Below are 17,341 nucleotides of genomic sequence, written 5' to 3' on the forward strand. Positions count from 1 at the left end.
AGTATTACTCTGTCTTTAACCCCTTAAGGACTCAGCCCATTTTGGCCTTAAGGACTCAGACAATTTAATTTTTACGTTTTCATTTTTTCCTCCTCACCTTCTAAAAATCATAACTCTTTTATATTTTCATCCACAGACTAGTATGAGGGCTTGTTTTTTGCGCGACCAGTTGTCCTTTGTAATGACATGACTCATTATATCATAAAATGTATGGCGCAACCAAAAAACACTATTTTTGTGGGGAAGTTAAAACGAAAAATGCAATTTTGCTAATTTTGAAAGGTTTCGTTTTCACGCCGTACAATTTATGGTAAAAATGACGTGTTCTTTATTCTGAGGGTCAATACGATTAAAATGATATCCATTATTACATACTTTTATTTTATTGTTGCACTTAAAAAAAATCACAAACTTTTTAACCAAATTAGTACGTTTATAATCCCTTTATTTTGATGACCTCTAACTTTTTTATTTTTCCGTATAAGCGGCGGTATGGGGGCTCATTTTTTGCGCCATGATCTGTACTTTTTTTTGATACCACATTTGCATATGAAAAACTTTTAATAAATTTTTAATAATTTTTTTTTAAATAAAATGTATTACAAAAGTAGGAATTTTGGACTTTTTTTTTTTCGTTCACGCCGTTCACCGTACGAGATCATTAACATTTTATTTTAATAGTTCGGACATTTACGCACGCGGCGATACCAAATATGTCTATAAAAAACTTTTTTACGCTTTTTGGGGGTAAAATAGGAAAAAACGGATGTTTTACTTTTTTATTGGGGGAGGGGATTTTTCACTCTTTTTTTACTTTTACTTTTACATTTTTTTTTTATTTTTTTTTACACTTGAATAGTCCCCATAGGGGACTATTCATAGCAATACCATGATTGCTAATACTGATCTGTTCTATGTATAGGACATAGAACAGATCAGTGTTTTCGGTCATCTTCTGTTCTGGTCTGCTCGATCACAGACCAGAGCAGGAGACGCCGGGAGCCGGACGGAGGCAGGAGAGGGGACCTCCGTGCGGCGTTATGAATGATCGGATCCCCGCAGAAGCGCTGTGGGCGATCCGATCATTCATTCAAATCGCGCACTGCCGCAGATGCCGGGATCTGTATTGATCCCGGCACCTGAGGGGTTAATGGCGGACGCCCGCGAGATTGCGGGCTTCGGCCATTGCTGGCGGGTCCCTGGCTGCGATCAGCAGCCGGGATCAGCCATGCATGACACGGGCATCGCTCCGATGCCCGCGGTTATGCATAGGACGTAAATGTACGTCCTGGTGCGTTAAGTACCACCTCACCAGGACGTACATTTACGTCCTGCGTCCTTAAGGGGTACTCCGCTGCTCAGCATTTGGAACAAACTGTTCCGAATGCTGGAGCCGATGCTGGGAGCTCGTGACGTCATAGCCCCCTCTCATAGACTTGCATTGAGGGGGCGGGGTGTGACAGCATGAGAGGGCGGGGCTATGACATCACAAGCTCCCGGCTCCAGCGTTCGGAACAGTTTGTTCCAAACGCTGAGCAGCAGAGTACCCCTTTAAGTCTTTTAAAATACTTTAACTGAACTTGAGGTTACCGTATTTTTCGCCGTATAAGATGCACTTTTTCTTCCCCAAAACTGCGGGGAAAAAGTTGGTGCGTCTTATATGGCGGATACACACCTATTGTGGCGGTCCCTGCGGCCATCAACGGCCGGGACCCGCGGCTAATACAGGACATCATGATCGCTGACCGCCGCGTCTGAAGGGAAAGTGACACTAACCCGGCTGCTCAGTCGGGCTGTTCGGGACCGCCGCGGTGAAATTCCGAACATACCGAACAGCTTACAGGACATCGGGAGGGACCTTACCTGCCTCCTCGGTGTCTGCTCCTATCCAGTGGTCTTCAACCTGCGGACCTCCAGATATTGCAAAACTCCCGGCATGACCGGACAGCCAACGGCTGGAGGTCCGCAGGTTGAAGATCACTGTTGGGTTCACAATCTTCTTTTTCTAGATTTTGCACCTTTAAAATTGGGTGCATCTTATATGCCGGTGCGTCCTATAGGACGAAAAATACTGTACTTTTATCTTTGTGTTTCTACAATTATTTTTCTCTTAATTTTATAAATTTATTCTCAACATTGATGTCTGGGTATAATATTGCAGTCTTTGCCTAAATTGTCAAATAGCTCCGTTATTAATCCAAATTGCCGCCCTTTTTCATTAAGCATTTCCTTAAATCTATAGCATCGTATGTGTAAATAATTTGTCTGAATTATGTCTCATGATTTAAACCATTGCTGTGCTGCTATAACTAAAAAAAATGTTCACATTGAAAAGTGGCATTGCAAAAATTATGATACCCTTGTCATGGGATGGCAAGCCATGTATTTCTCCGCATTAAAATTCTCTAAAATTTTAACCTCTTTGTGCCCAATAAACTGGCAATCCTTCTGCCATTGGCTTATTATTTTATTAACTTCTATTCTAAACACAAATCTATTTTCTTTTAAAAAATTAAACATTGGCACATTTTATGTTATAGTGTCATATCATAAAGTCATATAATTTATGTTTGTAATTTTTATTTTTTGTACAAAAAACATACCCCATTTGATTAAGGTCCGTCCCATCAACTCTCCTGTGTCAGGGTTCCATACAAAGCGGCCAAAGTTTTCCATTCGCTCGCTGCATGTCCTCTTTTCATTAAACGTCGCCATTTCTGATTACCAAGATTGGCCCCCCTCCGTAGCACAGCAAATCCAACACAAAGGCGGCCTCCGGTCATTCTGTCACCCTTTTTATAGAGATTTCTGAAGGTTGCTTAGATGTCAGTAAGTTCTACCATCAAATGAGATTGTATTTTCTTCCTGCATTAGCATTGTTATCTCCTCGATGCTGATATCACACAGTAAAGATTCTGTGGATATCACATGCCCTTCCATTTTCACCTACACAATCCATTAGCTAGCATTACGCATTTTCTGCACTTTTGTGAGTTCACCTTGATTAGTTTATTTACCTTGATAAGAATAGAAGAATTCATGCTACATGGCTTCAGAAACATTTCTCATATTATTTCATTTAATACACACTGGAAAAGACAGGCTCTTTGTTTTTGTTTTTCTACTTTGCTTGTGTGTATTAAAAAAATTTAAGAACTCCATATATCACAGCCAAAATGATGTGGACATCTAAACAACCATATTTATCTATGTAGGTCTCCTTAAAGGGGTACTCCAGTGGAAAATTATTTTTTTTAAATCAACTGGTGCAAGAAAGTTAAACAGATTTGTTAATTACTTCTATTAAAAAATCTTAAAACCTTCCAGTACTTATCAACTGCTGTATGCTCCACAGGAAGTTCTTTTCTTTTTAAATTTCGTTTCTGTCAGACCACAGTGCTCTTTGCTGACACCTCTGTTCAGTCCATGTCAGGAACTCTCCAGATTACAAGCAAATCCCCATAGCAAACTTCTCCTGCTCCGGACAGTTGCTGACATGGACAGAGGTGTCAGCAGAGAGCACCGTGGTCAGACTTGAAAGAACTACACAACTTCCTCTGTAGTATACAGCAGCTGATAAGTACTGGAAGGATTAAGATTTTTTTTAATAGAGGTATTTTACAAATCTGTTTAATTTTCTGGCAACAGTTTATTTTAATATTTTTTTTTTCCCAAGGGAGTACCCCTTTCAGATAGTTATAGGGGTCAGAATATGGCATTTTTTTTTTTAAAGTAAAGTAGTAGAAAGACTACGTAAATATGGATATTGTTGTAATCCCTTTAACATATAAGATAACACGTATAAAGATAATGTCAGTTTTACCATAAAGTGCAACGAAACCTCCCAAAAGTTGCAAACGTTTTTTTTTTCAATTTCTTTGTAAAATAATAGGTATCATTACAATCTACAATTGGTCACGCAAAAAAACAAGCCTGCTTATTGGTTTGTAGATGGAAAAATAACGTCTCGAGAAGAAAAAAACTAAAATGCAAAACTGAAAATTGGCTATGCCCTCAGACCCGAAACCTGCTGTGTCCTTCAGAGGCATCTTTCTTGGCACAACCAAGAAAATGTAATTTGTGGAGGGAAATAAATAATAAAACATGCATTTTTGCTCATTTTGAGTAGTGTTGCTCATGAATATTCGCAATTCGAATATTATTCGCAAATATCGCATATTCGCGAATTTCGCGAATATAGCGCTATATATTCGTAATTACGAATATTCGTTTTTTTTTTGTTTTCACAGTACACATCACAGTGATCACCCCTCTCTGCTTCCAGCTTGTGTGGTGTAAAGAAGGCTGTAATACTACTGTGTGAGACTGGCGTGCGAAAATTCGCATATGCGAAAATTAGCAGACGTCAATGTTCGCATATGTGAATTTTTGCATGCACTAATGTTCGCATATGCGAATTTCCACATATGTTAATTTTCGCATACTTGACTTTTCATACATGCGAAAATAAAACGAGAATATAACGAATATGCGAATATCCGCGAATATATGACGAATATTCGTCCATATATTCGCGAATATTCGCGAATTCGAATATGGCCTATGCCGCTCAACACTAATTTTGAGGGTATATATATTTATATACCCTCAAAACATATTTATATTATCAGGAAGTATTACTTTACTGAGGGTGCATTTACACCACGTTTTTGCATTACAGTTCCCGTATACATTTTCAATGTGAAAACCGTATGGAAGCATATTGAAAACCGTATGCATTGATTCTCCACTGAAAACCGTATGCCAAAAGATGCATCAGGTTGGTTGTGCTCCATCCCTGCATTCTTTTCTATCTGGGATCCTTGGGACAGTTTCCTTGGCAGGCAGCCCCCGTGACGCCTGACTCCTCTTTTTCCTGTTCCTCTCCTTCATTTTCTTCCTGGTTCCTTCTGTTCTTTTTCTTTCTTTTATCCCTTTCTATGTGTTGGACTGCTTCCCTCCTGTTCCCCTCTCCTTCCCCCCCTTCCCCTCCATCCACTCTGTTTTCCACCTTTTTTTTTAGTATTAACCCTCCTCCTGTCCCCCCTTCCTTCCCTGTTGTCTCTTATGGTTTCTGTATTGCCGCCACTGGATTGTGTATATTCACATTATTTTTTTTGTTAGGTGTCAGTGGAGTATGTTCTTCCCTCCACTGACATTGTGCCTTGATTTCCTTGTCATTGTAATAAAATTTAATAAAAATTTACAGTTAAAGAAAAAAAAAATGCATCAGGTTGTGTCCGTTTTGCATCCTGTACGATTTTCAGTTTTTTTCCCGTACCCAAAACCGTAGCCTACCATGGTTTTTGGTCCGGGTGAAAAACCGTATTAAACAGTATATGTTTTTCTTAACATGGGAGTCAATGGGAACCGTACAGAACGGTATGTGCGTACGGTTCTATCAGTTTTTCACCATACGGTTTTTCACTTTGCACAGTTTTCTTTTCTTGGAATTTCAATCAAACAAGTGAAACTTTATTCATAATGGAGTGAAAACTTAAAAACTTATATTTTTTTTCTTAAAAAATGGATGCAACCGGACATAATTTTTTAAACCGTATGCGGTTTTTAACCGTATACAGGTTAAAATTTGTACACACGTTTTGATACAGTTTAGTCAGGTTTTGAGGAATCCATTTTTCATCAAAAACATGGTACGGGAACTGTATTGGAAAATCGTGGTATGAATGCACCCTGAGAGAGTAGTGGATGCATGGAATAGCCTTCCTGCAGAAGTGGTCACTGCAAATACAGTGAAGGAGTTTATGCATACATGGGATAAGCATAGGGCTATCCTTCATATTAGATAAGACCAGGGACTAGTCATGGTATTTTGGATATTGTGCAGACTAGATGGGCTAAATGGTTCTTATTAGAGATGAGCGAACTTTAGAAAAATTTGAATCGGCCGATTTCCGAAAAAAGTCGGCTCGGTCCGAATTTATTTGTGGCGAATTGCTATTAAAAATGGCTATTTCTAGCCTACAGAGAGCCTCAATAGGAGTGTAGAACACTTTGCCTTGTTGTAACATGCATAGGGTGTATGCTGGGTTAGTGAAAAAATACTGTTATTCAGTTTGACATGCAGATTACAGGCATCGCTATTAGAATCACTGCCACAGAGTGTCTGGATGTGGTAGCAGGGAGACCATATGGCGTCAAAATTGAAGAGAATAAAAACAATTTTATGTAATTTTAATTTTATTTAAATTTTTTGAGTACCCATTCTGGGGAGCATTGAGGTGGCGGTCCTCCACCAGACGAGATACCACCTGCTCCAGCCCCTGCCTCTCAACGCCCCCATGACTGTGTAAGTGCGAATGTTTCATTTAATCAGTTATGGTTCATTGTTATCGCTCTATCGATTTTTTGAAATTGAAATTTAAGATTTAATAATGTGTGGTTACAAAAGACCAAATCCAACAAGGAGTCACATGGCGGCACATTGACAGAGCCTAGAGACCATATAGTGGCTGAATGACAGCTTGGATGTGGCTGAAGCATGAGGAGACCATATAGTGGCTAAATTACATTGCGTGGAGGTGTTGGCAGCATGAGGAGACCGTATAGTGGCTGAATTACACAGCTTGGATGTGGCTGAAGCATGAGGAGACCATATAGTGTGACACAGTGTGTTGGCAGCTTGAGGAGACCATATAGTGGCTGAATGACACAGTGTGGATATGTTGGCAGCATGAGGAGACCATATAGTGGCTGAATGGCACAGCGTGGAGGTGTTGGCAGCATGAGAAGACCACATAGTGGCTGAATGACACAGCTTGGATGTGGCTGAAGCATGAGGAGACCATATAGTGGCTAAAAGACACAGCGTGGAGGTGTTGGCAACATGAGGAGACCATATAGTGGCTGAATGGCACAGCGTGGAGGTGGTGGCAGCATGAGGAGACCATATAGTAGCTGACTGACACAGCGGGGAGGTGTTGGCAGCATGAGGAGACCATATAGAGGCTAAATGACACAGCGTGGAGGTGTTGGCATCATGAGGAGACAATAGGGCATCACAATCCTTAAGATTGAAAGATTAATTTTGAAATTTAAATTGAAGATGTATGGTAGCTAGTGCTACCATAAATCTTTTAAGGTAATGTCCCAGGCCCAGCAGCATCACTAAACCATATAGTTGCTGAATGACACAGCCTGGAGCTGGCAGCAGCATGAATTTTAAAAGATGAATTTTGAAATTTTAATTGAAGATTTATGGTAGCTAGTGCTTCCATAAAAAAATTCTTAGGCCCAGCAGCATCAGTAAACCACATTTTGGCTGAATGACACAGCCTGAAGTTGGCTGAATCATGAGGAGACCCTATAGTGCCTGAATGGCACAGCCTAGAGGTGGCTGAAGCATGAGGAGACCGTATTGTGTCTGGCACAGCCTGGAGTTCGCAGAAGCATGAGGAGACCATTGAAATTTAAGATTTTTACATTTGAGATTTTGAAATTGAGGATTTTGAAATTGAAATTTTAACTCTCAAGTTTTAGTGTCCCAGGCCCCGGCGTGTGGATGCAAAGGACCAATTCAAACAAGGAGTCACATGTCACATGGTGGCACAATGACAGAGCCTGGAGGTGGCATCAGTATGAGGAGACCATCTAGTGGCTGAATGGCGCAGGCTGGAGGTGGCTGAAGCTTGAGGATACCATATAGTGGCTGAATGGCACAGCCTGGAGGTGGCTGAAACAGGAGGAGACCATATAGTGTCTGAATGGCACAGCCTGGAGGTGGCTGAAGAATGAGGAGACCATATAGTGGCTGAATGACAGCTTGGATGTGGCTGAAGCATGAGGAGACCATATAGTGTCTAAATGGCACAGACTGGAGATGGCTGACGCATGAGGAGATCATATAGTGTCTGAATGGCACCGCCTGGAGGTTGCTGACACATGAGGAGACCATATAGTGTCTGAATGGCACAGCCTGGAGTTGGCTGAAGCATGAGGAGACCATCTAGTGGCTGAATGGCGCAGGCTGGAGGTGGCTGAAGCTTGAGGATACCATATAGTGTCTAAATGGCACAGACTGGAGGTGGCTGACGCATGAGGAGATCATATAGTGTCTGAATGGCACCGCCTGGAGGTTGCTGACACATGAGGAGACCATATAGTTTCTGAATGGCACAGCCTGGAGGTGGCTGAAGCATGAGGAGACCATATAGTGTCTGAATGGCACTCCTCAAAAGTGCTGATACAGTGCACCACTTTGGGTTGTTGGAAATTCTGGCAATATCCAACAACCCAAAGTGGTAAGCTGTATCAACACTTTTGATTAAAACAACAGGCAGGTGATGAACATACTACGCCAATACTGGCCGATATTACAAGCTACAAGATAGTGACCTGAAAGATGTGATCACACCTCAACCATTTGTAACTGAAATTTTAACTCCTAAGTTTTAGTGCCTCGGGCCCCGGCATGTGGGTACAAAGGACCAAATTTAACAAGGAGTCACAGTATGATGAGACCATATAGTGGCTGAATGACTGCCTGGAGTTTGTGGCTGCATGGGAAGACCATATAGTGTCTGAATGGCACAGCCTGAAGTTGGCTGAAGCAAGAGGAGACCATATAGTGTCTGGCACAGCCTGGAGGTGGCTGAAGCATGAGGATACCAAATAGTGTTTGACACAGCTTGGAGGTGGCTGAAGCAGGAGGAGACCATATAGTGTCTGAATGGCACAGCCTGGAGGTGGCTGAAGCATGAGGAGACCATATAGTGTCTGAATGGCACAGCCTGGAGGTGGCTGAAGCATGAGGAGACCATATAGCTGGGGTCCTCAAACTTTTTTTTTTAACAGGGGGCCAGTTTAGTATCCCTCAGACCGTTGGAGGGCTGGACTATAGTTTTAAAAAAAAACACTATGAACAAATTCCTATGCACACTGCATATATCTTATTTTGAATTGAAGAAACAAAACGGGAACAAATACAATATTTAAAATGAAGAACAAGTAATATATACAGCGCTACAAAAACAATATACCAGCAATAACTTTGCCCACACAGAGACATACAGACTGCACTGCCCATCAATGCAGTCTGATCAGTGTCCATCAATGCAGTCTGATTGGTGGAACTCTAACAGAGGGGCCTACCCAAACTGAATGGAAGCAGCAACTATGAACAGAGAGGCCTACCCAAACTATATAGGGGCTCCATATAACTTGGGTAGGCCCCTCTGTTAATAGTTGCCCCCATAATTGTGGTAGGCAAAACACTCTGTGCCCTTCACATATTGCAACAATGCCCCATCCTGTGCCCCCACATATAATAATAATTATTATGACCTGTTCTGTGCCCCCCACATAGTAATAAAGTCTGTCCTGTTCCCCTCATATAATAATGCCCTCTTGTCATGTGTCCCTCACATATAATGCCCCCCTGTCATGTGCCTCTCACTTATAACGCTCCCTGCCATGTTTCTCTCACATTAAATGTCTGTCCCCTTTTATGTGCCCCTAAGTTTCATAATGCCCTTGTACTATACAGTGCCCCTGTCGTGTTTTCTACAACTTACCACACACACACACGCTCTCTCTCTGTCTGTATCACACTCACACACTCACTTACTTACACTCACACTCAATAGGATCTTACCAAAAGTAAGACTTAGCTAGCACAGCCTACAGCTCCAGCTGCCCGCGTGACTTCCGGCTCCACACGTGTCTCCTGCTGTGCCGCCTGCCGTGCCGCCTGCCTCCGCTTCAGTACAGCCAGCTGCGGTGGTGTGTTAGCCCCTGCTTGCTGGCTAAGCCTCCCTGCTCCCCTGGTGTAGCCCGACCTCCCCTGCCTGTGGGGCCCCAGCATCCCTCTCTCCCACTGCGGGTCCGCCTTCTTGGGCCTCCTTGGTTTCGGGCCTGCCTCCATCCACCTTTGGCCCTAGGGCCCAGCAACCCAGCCCACCACCCCAGGCTCCTTTCTCCTTACCCTGCACTACTGGGGGTTTGGGGAACTTCTGTCCTGTGACACCCCCCTTGCAGGGGCTGCTTATTGGGCCTCAGACACCTGCGTCTCCAGTGCCCCTTTACTCTCCCCTTCTGGACTCTGACTCAGGCTGTGCTACATCTCCTGTGCCTCCCAAACAGCAACAGTCTCGGACCTCCAGCAAGATGGCGGCCAGCGCCCCTCACCTGTCCTCTCAGAGGGCTACCCCACCTGCACTGAGCTCACCACTTCCCCCCCAAGGACCCCGTCCCTTTCTCAGGATGACCAGCCTCTGCCTGATCCCCCCCTGCTGTGGCCTTCCTGCACTTCTGCCCTCTCTGCCAGATTTAATTTGCTTCTTTCTCAAATTCCAACTAAGGAGGACTTTCCTCATTGCTGAAGTTAAAGATACCTGCAGGGCAGAAATATAATCCCTACGCCAGGATTTGCAACATGTCTCTGACAGAGTCGAGGGTCTCGAGGATGCCCATGATACCACTAGGGCATACATTGCCCAATTTCATGCTACAATCTCATCTCAAACAGACTTCGTTTGTGACTTACACGCTCATGTGGAGTACTTGGATAGGACTTGGAGTAGGAGCAACAACATCAGGGTGAGGTGGCTGCCGGAGGCTACCCACGAGGAGGATCTTCATGTCATTCTAGAAGCCATCTTTAATCTTATTCTGGGGGAGCCGTCTTCTCACAAAATTAAATTGGACAGAGCGCACAGGGCCCTCCGCCCCAAGTCTAACACCGGTAACCCAAGGGATGTTATCTGCTGTGCACATGATTTCCAGATCAAGGAAGCCATTATGGCCGAGGCAAGATCTCTTCGGTGCTTTGACTGTCCTGGCTCACGCTCTTGAAGCGACGGATGCTCCAACCTTTTCTGTTCTTTGTTCTCACCAGGTGGTCTATCGGTGGAACTTTCCATCAGCCCTTCATGCCCGCAAAGATGGACGCTCTGCTGTTCTTAGTTCTTTCTCTGATCTGGCACCCTTTTGCCCCACCTTGGACTTGGCGGTACCCCAGATGGTGGATTGGGACTTAACTCTCTCCCCCCCCCCTCTGCCTCCTGTTTGGCAACCTGTCCGGTCCTGACGATCTGAGAGCCATAGAAAGTCACAAAAGAAATCTCCTCCCCGGGATCTTGGTGGACCCCCGTGGGATCCCCCTTGAGATGTTGTCTGTGGCCATCTGACTTCTCCGTGCTGAACTTGGTTGGGACTACGTTGGATTGCTTGTCTCCCCGACACTGTGTTAAGAGTTGCAATTTCCTGAGGAAACTGTTTTTTATTTTTGCTCTTTTCCATTGTCATAGTGGTTATGCATTTTGGTCACTATGGTTTATTTCCACTTGCTTTGCTATTATGTTTCCGTTCTTTTGCTATAGCCTCAGAGTATTGTGCTGTCTTGATGGTGGCCGCTATTGCTTTTCGTTCTCCCACTTCCCCTCTAGAGGCTATAGCAATGAACCACCCATGCCTTGGTTTCTTGCCCACTCTGGTGGTCTTGGCCTCTGCATTGGCTAGTTGGTCAATGGTTCACTTTGTTGCTATGTTTTGCTTTTTTTTTTTTTCACGTGGTATTGTCTGTTTGATGTCTGTCTTTCTGCCCTTTTGTGTTCCTCTGTTTTCCTTGATCTCACTATTTTTCTCCTCTTTTAGGCTCTGTTTTTCCCTCTTCTCTCTTTCAGGGTTCAAGACTCACAGGCTCCCTCCAGTGGTGTTCTCTGGTCTATCTGCTGGACTTTGTAAGTATGTGCTTTCATTGGCTCTGTCCTTGTCTCCACATCCATCATGGTCAAGTGTGTCTCTCTGAATGTTAAGGGCCTTAACTCCCCTTCCAAAAAGGCATTTATTGCAGAGAGAGTTGGTTTTGCAGCAGGCTGATGTTGTTTTCCTTCAGGAGACACACTTTGACCGTTCCGGATCTTTCCAATTTCTGCATCACCTCTATCCTCAGGCCTATTCTGCTGTTAATGACAGAAAGGTAGCTGGGTTTGCTATTCTTATCTCTAGATCCTGTCAAGTATCCTATACCTTTCTCGACCCACAAGGGCGTTACGTGATGCTGGAGGAGGTTCTGGGTGCTGTTGCTGCTTTGTAATGTATATGCCCCCAACAGATCGCAGATACCGTTTTTGCGCCGTGTCCTTACTAAACTCCGTAGGTACTCCTCTTCTGCGTGGTTATTAGGGGGAGATTTTAATCTTGTTTTTTCTCCTTCCCTGGACCGTCACTCGGTCTTGGTGGCTCCCCCCGCACCTGCCCAATTGCGACTGGCTTCCCTTTTTTGGCGGTCATACGGGCTTCTTTCTTATACGATCTGTGGAGGATCAAGCACCCAACGGAGTGCTCTTTTAGCTTCTACTCTCACCCTCATAAACTACACACACGTATTGATGACACTTTTTGGTAATCTTCCTATGGTTCGCATGCTTTCTGATGCTTCTCTTGATCCTATCTCCTGGTCTGATCACTGTCCTGTCCTTTCTTTCTCTTCTTCCCCTTCTTCTCTCCGGAGTTGTCATTGGCGTCTCAATGACTCTCTTCTCAAATCGCTGCCTTCCCGGGAGTCGATTCAGAAGTGCTTGACTGATTTCTTTGTTGCTAACGAGGGCTCAGTCTCTTCTCAGGCTATTCTCTGGGAAGCTCATAATTCGGTAGTGCTTGGGCACTGTATTGCTCTGGGTGATGCTCTGACTCGCTCCCGGGAACTCAGAGCTCAGATTGCTCATCTGGAGTCTCTCTTACTGTCCAACCCCTCAGTCCAGACCCTGAGAAGATTGGTTGCCGCTCGTTCTCAGGTGACCTGGCTCTTCATAGGGTTGAGCGACAGCTGCTATATGCCAAGCAACGTTTTTATGAGAAGGGGAATAGAGCCCATACTATGTTGGCTAGGCGCCTGCAGGATCCTGCGGTTGCCCAATCTCCATCAGCCATTAAAAATTCTTCAGGTGTTCTCCATTACCACCCTGCTGATATTTCTCGTCTTTTTGTTGGCTACTACTCTGGTCTCTATTCCCTTCCTTCCCAGCTTCTGTCCGAGCCCGGTGAGCGCGATGCTGCACTAGATACTTATCTCTCCCGGTGCGGCTTGCCTACTCTTTTGGAGGCTGACTGTGGGGTCCTTAATACTCCTATAACGGAGGAGGAACTTTTGGGCATTCTCAAGTCCCTTCCAGCTGGTCGCTCCCTGGGTCCGGACAGATTTACGTACTTCTACTATATAACCTTCTCTTTTACACTTGTCCCTAAACTTGTCCCTCTTTTTGAACTCCTTTATGGTGTGGAGGAGGGGGGGGGGGGGGAGTGGATCCCGCAGACTTTCTTGCACTCCTTAATTACCTTCATTCCTAAGCCTGGAAAGGACCCTCATGATTGCTCCAGTTATAGACCCATTGCCCTCCTAAATTCTGACTTAAAGCTATTCTCCAAGATTTTGGCGGTACGCTTATGCTTCTTTCTCCCCTCTCTGATCCATAAGGACCAGGTTGGGTTTATCCCTTGCCACCAGGGCGGGGACAACACTAGGAGGGTGGTGGACCTTGTTGACATGGTTAATCGGAGGTCGGAGCAGGCATTCATTTTCAGTCTGGATGCTGAAAAGGCTCCGGAAATTTGGACTCACTGGAAAGCTTCTCACTGCTCTGTGGGGTCTCTTCTCTTCTCCTACTGCTTCTCTCCAGCTCCCCCACTCTCCTTCTCCAACCTTTCCACTATTTAATGGCACCCAACAGGGATGTCCGCTCTCCCCCCTGGTCTTCGCTTTATGTATTCAACCTTTGGCAGCTATGATTAGGGGCTACTCGGATATCACTGGCATCTCTCTGCATGATAGGGAGTTCAAGATTTGCCTTTTTGTTGATGATGTGCTCTTAACTCTTTCTCACCCCTTACTCTCCCTGCCTAATCTCTACAAAGCTCTTTATGCCAATGGAGTGGTCTCTGGCTATAAAGTTAATCTCTTTAAAACGGAGGCGCTGCCTCTAAACCTGCCTCTATCCTTATCCACCGTTCTCTGCTCCAACTATTCTTTCAAATGGTCCTCTTCTGCCATTAAATACCTAGGGATACATATCACTTCTCGCTACTCCTCTCTCTATTCTGCTAACTACCTCCCCCTCTTTAGGGATCTCCGAGCTCTTCTTGAAAAATGGTGGTCGCAATACATCTCCTTTTTTTGGCCGAATTGCAGCAGTTAAGATGGCGATCTTCCCAAAACTGCTCTATTTTTTTCGAAACGTTGCCTACCCAGGTTCCGTTGTCGGCCCTTCGCTCTTTTCAGGCGGCTATTTTCCGATTTATTTGGGATGGGAGGTGGCATCATCTGCCAATGTCGGTTATGATGGCTGGTAGGACCATGGGGGGTTTAGCAGTTCCTGATGTTACGAAGTATTACTGGGTTGCTCATCTGCCCCACCTTGTGGCATGGTCTACATACCATGCTTATAGCCGATGGATGGAGCTGGAAAAGCTGTGGTTAGCCCCTATCCACCCTAATTCTCTCCTCTGGTCCCCTACAGCATCAACTATTTCTCCCTCCCCTCTCCTAGGCCCCATGGGTTTTTCTAGATATGCATGGGGTTATTGTTCCTTGAAGTTTTGACTGTTTTCTCCTATCTCCCCTCTACCGTCTTTCCTCTATCATCCTGCTTTTCCCTCTGGTATGTCCTCCATTATGGTACAGGAGTGGGGCTCCCGGGGCTTATTCTGTTGGGTGGATATTGTTGACCCTACCTCTCATTCCCTACTACCCTTTGAGCAACTGGCGTCTCGTTGGCATCTCCCCTCGTCTGAGCGTTTTCGCTACCTACAATTACGGCACTTTATGTCCTCCTCTGATGCCTCTGTATCGGTATTTCAGCCTACTAGCTTCGAGCGGTTATGCCATGGTGGACCTCAGGTGAAGGTCCTTCTCTCCGATATCTACTCTCTGCTCATTCACCTCCGTACGGTGATCCCCCGTCCCACCGTTATATGGCCCGTTGGGAGGAGGCCTTGAATACTGCCATTACATTGTCCCAATGGCGGGTGATTTGGGATAGGGCATCCAAGGGTTCTATATGTACTACTTACAAGGAAACCCAATATAAGTTACTTATGGGCTGGTATCACACCCCTGAACTCTTAAATAGACTTAACCCTTCTATCCTTCCTAAGTGCAGGTGCTGTGGGGTGGGGTTGGGCATGGTCTTCCATATTTTCTGGTCCTGTCCCCTCCTGGTAGACTATTGGAAAATGGTGCAGCGCTTCATTCTTGGGGCTCTGGGTGTCTTGGTCCCCCTAGATCCTCTGATTTATCTTCTCCACCTCTCTCATCCTACTTTGTCTAAGAGACCTTTTAAGCTCTTTATGCACATTGTCCTGGCTGCCAAGATTCTTATTGCCAAGTGCTGGAAAAGAACTATTCCTCCCTCTGAGATTGATTTGCTGGCTCGTATTTGTGAAATCCGCACCCTGGAATTTCTTACCGCTTCTTTTAATAATTTTATCCCCTCTTTCCTTTCGGTCTGGGAGCCATGGGATCGCTTCTCGGACCGGCAACCACCTTGATTCCCTTTCTACCTCCTCTTTCTTCTTTTCTTTTCTTCCTCTTTTTTCTCCTCTCCCTCCCCCCTTACCCCTTTTCTGTTTGTGTTTTGTATGTATGTTTGTCCTGTGTCCCCCCTTTTTTTGTGTCCCTGCGCCCCCCCTACCCCTTCACTTCTCTTACCCCCCCCCTCTGTTGTTGGTGGTGTTGTAATGTTGGGATGGCTATTGCAATGGCTTAGGCAATCTGACCTGTTTGTATCACTTTGCTGTTAGAACTCTGATGATGGAGCTCCTGTAGTGCTTTTCTGACCTCATTTGGTCCTACTGAGCTCGTCCTTATGTTACTGTTGTTTTCTTTTTCTTTTCCAGGGCCTTGGCCCTTTTGGATGTTGATTTATATTGTGTTTTGTCTTGGATTATGTCTCTGAAAAATTCTTTAATAAACATTTCAGTAAAAAAAAAAAGCTGGTGAGTACTTTTGCCTGGACTATGATAGTATCTAGTCCCTTGACAGATTAACAGGTTTAAAATAGTACACTACTTAGATGTACGTATGTGGTATGCACTTATGAGGGCAGAAAAATGCGCTATAGTACGCTTAAAAAAACTTTTTTTTGTACACAACAGTGCTGCAGCACACAGTCGCTGTGTACTAAACACAAAATTGCACTCTTTCACAGACTATTAGGAATGGACTGCTGGGTATGTATTATTCCGTCTACAGACTAGTATAACCAGCAGACCATTTGTGGTGGAACAAACAGGGCAGAAAAATGCGCTACAGTACACTTAAAAAAACATATTGGAGTAAAACACCAGCCGGTGATTACTTTCACCTGTCTTTTCACACTATGTAGGCCCTTGACAGATAAACACACAGCTCCCTGCCCCTCTCTGTAATACAATTCTGTTCACAGTGACTGAGGGGTTAATCTCTGCAGTAAGAATTCATTTCTGTGCAAAATCGCTGTGCTCTGTGTCCTACAGAAGGCTGAGGTGACTAAGAGGTGAAACACTGCTGCAACAAGCTTTTCTGTGTAACAACACAGCGATGTCCGTCCAATCTCTATGCAGTATAATGAATGATATGACGAGCTGCAAAATAGCTGCTGAATATATAGGGCTATGACATCACAGGGGTGACTGGCTGCATCCTGCATGTGATTCAGGGTAATCCTGCCTACTTCCCTTCCCGCCTTCCCAGCGTTCCTTGCCCCATGTACTGACATGTGGATCCACCATTTTAGATGCCCTGGAGCCTAGACCGCAGTAAATGGAGTTTAATGAAGCGATTTGCACGATAGAATCACTGTGATATTCGCATTCATTGCAAATCAAATTTTTAATGAAATTCATAACGAATTCGGGTTCGTCAGCTTCAATTCGCTCACCTCTAGTAGCTAGTGCTACCTTAAAATTTTTTAAGTAATGTACAAGCCGCATGAGGAGACCATATAGTGGCTGAATGACACAGCCTGGAGGAGGCTGAAGCATGAGGAGACGATATGGTGGCTGAATGACACAGCCTGGAGTTTGCAGCAGTATGAGGAGACCATATAGTGGCTGACTGACACAGCCCGGAGTTTGCGGTAGCATGAGGAGACCATATAGTGGCTGAATGACACAGCCTGGAATTTGCGGCAGCATTAGGAGAACATATGGTGGCTGAATGACACAGCTTGGATGTGGCGGCAGCATGAGGAGACCATATGGTGGCTGAAAGACACATCCTGGTGTTACAGCCTGCACTCCGGCCGCACATGTCGGCCTTGAGCGCATTGTCCCTACTCCCGGTATGCGCATCGCGGGACACGCCTGCATGCGAATCCGGCCCATCACTCACCCTGTACTGCTGCTG

The 17,341-nt window shown here is 44.8% G+C and overlaps 1 protein-coding gene across 3 annotated transcripts in view; it reads right to left on the reverse strand.

Annotated features, from left to right (window-relative positions):
• Nucleotides 1–17,341, reverse strand: part of ATP4B (ATPase H+/K+ transporting subunit beta) — a 351,538-nt gene that overhangs the window by 16,889 nt on the left and 317,308 nt on the right. The gene's annotated exons all lie outside the window — the stretch shown is intronic.

This window comes from Hyla sarda, chromosome 2 (genome assembly GCF_029499605.1).
Source record: "Hyla sarda isolate aHylSar1 chromosome 2, aHylSar1.hap1, whole genome shotgun sequence".
Classification (NCBI taxonomy): domain Eukaryota; kingdom Metazoa; phylum Chordata; class Amphibia; order Anura; family Hylidae; genus Hyla; species Hyla sarda.